The following is a 5,092-nucleotide window of genomic DNA, read 5'->3' on the forward strand; positions in this document are numbered from 1 at the left end:
GCCTCTTCAAAAAATGTTAAAATTAGCTGGGCAAGGTAGTGTATGCCTGTAGTCCTAACTACTCAGGAGACTGAGGTGGGAGGATCACTTGAGCCGAAGTTGAAGGTTGCAGTGAGCTATGATCACACCACGGCACTCCAGCCTGGGTGACAGAGTGAGATCCTGTCTCAAAAAAAAAAGAAAAAAAGAAAAGAAAAGATGCTGAAAATCATTATACATCACTTTTACCTCTGGTAGATGGGCAAAAATTCAAAAGCTGGATAAAGACCAGCATTGGTGGGGATGTGAGTTACAGCTCCATCCCCACAGGACATGACGTACTAGGGGAATGTGGCAGCTCATTAAGGGGGTGGGTGGGCAGGAAAATGTGTGGTTGCACATCTAGGGTTCTATGTAGCAGTTAGAAGCAACAAGGCTAGATTTGATTTTGATTGATTGATTGAGGGACAGGGTCTCACTCTGTCACCCAGGCTGGAGTGCAGTGGCATAATCATAGCTCACTGCAGCCTCCAACTCCTAGGCTTAAGGGATCCTCCTGCCTCAGCCTCTCAAGTAGCTGGGACTACAGCTGTACATCACCATGCCCAGCTCAAGGCTAGATTTTATAGTGTTGACTCAATGAGATCTATAACACAATGATATTTATCACAGTAAAAAGAAAAATACGTGTTTACAAAAGAGTAACGCCCACCTGCAGGAACCATACAAACAAAGGCATCAAAGACAGTAAAACGGGGAAACAAAGGAAGGGTGTGAGGAAGGGAGGAAAGAAATAAACACCAAATGAGAAAAGTCAGTGATGCCAGTGAGCCTGCTGTGGCCTGAGTAACACAAGCCACACCCCCGGTCCACACTGAGGACCACATCTGAGGTTCACAGGGAGGAACAGTCCCCACGGTCCTCAGCACATGCTCAGGTGGAGCCAGGAGCCGCGTCCATGAGGGTCAGATCTGGGCCTGACCTCAGAGCTTGCCCCTCCCCGCACCTTCCACAGCAAAGGAGGGTCTTGGCCAAAGTCAAGCTGCTGTGCACGCAGGGTCGCACCTACCTTGGGCCCCTTTTATGCCCTGGAAGAGGACATAACCTCAAACTAGAGCAGTGATTCTGCCCTGAGCTGGGTGCCAGGAGAAAATGGGAAGCAAGTCCTTGTTCTTACAAAAGTTCCTGGGAGGTCAGGCACAGTGGCTCATGCCTGTAATCCCAGCACTTTTGGGGGCGAAGGCCAAAGGATTGCTTGAGGCCAGGAGCTCAAGACCAGCCTGGCCAGCATATTGAGACCCCCATCTCTAAAAACTTTTTTTTTTTTTTTTTAATTAGCCGGATATGGTGGCTTGCAGCTATACTCTCAGTTACTCAGAAGGCTGAGGCAGGAGGATCATTTGAGCCCAGGAGGTCAAGGCTGCGGTGAGCTATGATCACACCACTGCACTCCAGCCTGGGTGACAGAGTAAGACCCTCTCTCAACTTTTTTTTAAAGTTCCTGGAATTCAGGTGATTTTTTTTTTCTTTAAGGAGAGTCTTTATCTTTAGACACACATTTAGAAAAATCTGTGAAATGATATGCTGTTATAAGATGTGCTTCAAGATTTAGGTGTGGGGGCAGGGGAGAGGGGGCAAGAAGGTGGATGAAACCAGCTTGGTCATAAATTGATAGCTGCTGAGTCTGGGAATGAGTGCGTGGGGTTCATTATACCTTATTCTCTATTTATGCATGTGTTTCAGAGTTTCCATAATAAAAACTTCAAAAACAAAAACTTCCCAGTAAGAAACTATCCCATGTGAAGGGACTAGCCCCTGACCTCAGGGAATTCCACCCAGTCTGCCAGGGGACACGAAACCCCTGCCCTGCATCTTCTTAGCCTGCCTCAGCTGGCCAGGAGCCACATTGTAGGACACAGGCATGGGGGTCCTGACAAATGCTCAGCCTCGGACCTGGCCCTCATCACTGAGGCCAAGTGTCAGGCACTGGAACCACATCTAAGCAGACCTGGTTCTGGTTCCAGCTCCACCTTGCACGTGGCCTGAGGCTCCTCACCTGAACCACACCTGCCTGGATCCAAGGAAATGCCCAGTGAGTCCTGGGTCATTATCAGTGAGAAAGTCCCCCTGCTCTTATTGTGGCTGTTCCTCTCACTGCCTCTGCCTCCACATCTGTATGATGAGGACTGGAATCACCTGGCAAGTTTGCAGATTAAATGAGGCAATGCTTAGTGTGCACTCAGACAGAGCTGCCAGGACCAGGGGAGGGAGCTGGCCAGGGTCATCCAGACAGCTAATGGCATAACTGGGTTCTTCACAGGAGCAGGGCACTGTGCCAGCTGCCACTCCCATCCCCCACCATGAGGCCTTCAGGCCAGTGGACAGCATGTCTTCGTTCAGAGTCTGAGGCCATGTCCCTGAGACCCTTCCCTCCAGCCTCAACTCCCATTCCAGGAGCCTCTGACTCAGGAGAGCACCAGGAAGCCTGCATGGGTCAGATGCAAGCCAGGAAGGAGAGGACTAGGAAAGGAGACAGAAGCCTCTATCCTACCCTCCTGGAACACAGAGGTATCCAGGGACATCAGTCTGGGAGACTGTGCCCAGAATCAGGGACTCCACCAGGAGACTGCTGGGTGACTCCTAAGTCTGGAGTGTTAGCCTTGCCTAGCCTTTCCTTTAATTAACAATAATAATAGTCAACATTTCTATACCTCCTACTGTGTACAAGGCAGTGTTCTGCTTTAGGTATATTATCTCATTTAATTCTCACAACAACCCTAAGAGGCCAATGCTATTATTGTCTTCATTTTACAGATGGGGAAGCCTAGGCACAGAGAGGGTAACTTTCTTTCCCAGAGTCACTCAGCTTGCACACAGCAGAGCTAGGATTTGGCCCCAGCCAGCCTGCCTTGAGTTTGTGCTCTTACCCACCCCAGTGCACTCTCAGACAGCATTGCCTGACTGTTCCTGAGCCAGTGCTTCTGATTCCCCCTGGGGTGTAACAGCTGATACCCTGTTTATACCACAACACCTGGGATGGGAGCTTCACCCAGGGTGGCAGTGCTGGCACCCGGACAGCAGTCCTACCTTGTCTCTTACTCGGGAAAGCAGAGCAGAAGGTGAGTGGTAATAACACTATCAGAGGGATGGGTTTTTAACTCATTATTTTTTCTTCTTCTTTGTTGTTGAGATAGGGTTTCACTCCCATCACCCAGGTGGAGTGCAATGCCACAATCTCAGCTCACTGCAACCTCCGACTCCTGGGCTCAAGTGGTTCTCCTGCCTCAGCCTTCTGAGTAGCTGGGACTACAGGTGCACCCCATGGCACCTGGCTAATTTTTGTATTTTTTGTAGAGATGGGGTTTCTCCATGTTGCTCAGGCTGGTCTCAAACTCCTGGCCTCAAGCAATCCACTCACCTCTGCCTCCCAAAGTGCTGGGATTACAGGCATGAGCCACCGTGCCCAGCCTCCTTCTTAATTTAAATCACTCATAAAAAGTTAACCAAGATCTGGGCCAGGTGCAGTGGCTCAAAAATATATATACAAAAAATTAGCAGGGCATAGTGGCACACCTGTGGTCCCAGCTACTTGGGAGGCTGAGGTGGGAGGATTGCTTGAGCCAGGGAGGCAGAGCTTGCAGTGAACTGAGATTGTGCCACTGTACTCCAGCTACGCCAGCCTAGGCAACAGAGCGAGACCCTGTCTCAAAAAAATAAAAAGAAAGTTATCCAAGATCAGCAACAAAGTAGTCATGAAACGCCCTTACAACCAGTCACAGCAAGGCCCTGGAGAATCTTTCCTCTACTGAATGCAAGCAGCTGGGGCATCCCTCCCAGATGAAACATGCTGAAAGAGGCGTGGTTAGGAGCACAGGTCTCAGGGTGGGTGCTGCCACTTCCAAGCTGTAAAACCCTGGATCACAGATTAGTTCACCTCTCTGGGCCTCAGTTTTCCCATCCGCAAAGTGGGGATGATAATAGCATCTCCTCGCAAAATTGTTAGAAGGTTTTGTTTTTTTGTTTTTTTTTTTTTCCGGCTTCAGATTTATTTGTACAAATAGCAGAGGAGAACACCAGCCCCATGCAGACGGCAGCCCAGGGGGTTCATACTAGTCCTTCTGTCCTCATGTTGGCGGACAGAGATCTTTACTCTGAAACCTTTGTAGGGGCCTGGGCAGCTTTGGGAGCCTGAGCTGGAACTGAAGCTGGAGCTGCAGCCTGGGCCTTAGTTTGGTCCTTGGCCTTTGACCGGCACAGCCTGAGCCCTCTGGTAATGCAGGCATGCACATACTTCCCAAGCTTGGGGTGGGCAATGTAGGCAAGTCAGTCGATCTTGCAGCTGACACCCTTTGGGATCTTGGGCTTAACCTCCTTGGGCTTTATGAGGACCTTGATAGCCTCAGCACGTGCCCTCATGGCCTTGGCATCGCTGGCCTGCATCTTCTTTAGGCTCTTCTTGTTGTGCTTCTCGGCCAGGTGCATGCTCCTCAGAAACTTGGGGTCCACCCCGTTAAGACATTAGTATCTTTGTGATCAGGGTTTCCTGATGCCATTTCTGTGCCATTTTGGGGACTGGTTGTGTGTGTTGTGGTTCTCGGACTTTGCCATGTCTGCACCTTAAGCCATGGCTGCCGAAGCGCCTAGAAGAGCTAGAAAGTTTAAATGAACTAATCTATGTAAAGCATTCAGCATAGGGCCTGGCGCATAGAAGGTGCACAACATGGGCTATTAACATTACTACTGCGATCAGGACCACCCCAACCAAGTCATGCGCTCCTTTGGGGGAAGGAACTGCATCTTATTTATCTTTGTCTATTTGAGCATTTGCCATGGGGCTTGGCACACAGTAGGTGTTCCATGTCTTAGATCACGTTCCCCAGAAGCAGATCCTGAGATGAGGATTCATAGCTAAATGATTTGGGAGTGCTCCCAGAGAAACTGGAGAGGGACTTGGGACAGCAAGACAAGAAAGTAAGAGGCCAAGAAGGGTGCAGATTCAGGAAAAATTCTGCAGAGAGTGACTTCAGCCTGATCTCGCAGGGGAACTTGGGAGTGTAAGTTACACCTCAGAATTGTCCTCGCTCCAGGCAAGGGAGCTGGGACTTCACTCCCC

The 5,092-nt window shown here is 49.9% G+C and overlaps 1 pseudogene; it reads right to left on the reverse strand.

Moving 5' to 3' along the window:
* Window positions 1-4,125: 4,125 nt before the first annotated feature.
* Window positions 4,126-4,587, reverse strand: LOC112623586 (annotated as a pseudogene).
* Between the last annotated feature and the right edge of the window lie 505 nt (window positions 4,588-5,092).

This window comes from Theropithecus gelada, chromosome 4 (assembly GCF_003255815.1).
Source record: "Theropithecus gelada isolate Dixy chromosome 4, Tgel_1.0, whole genome shotgun sequence".
Lineage (NCBI taxonomy): Eukaryota > Metazoa > Chordata > Mammalia > Primates > Cercopithecidae > Theropithecus > Theropithecus gelada.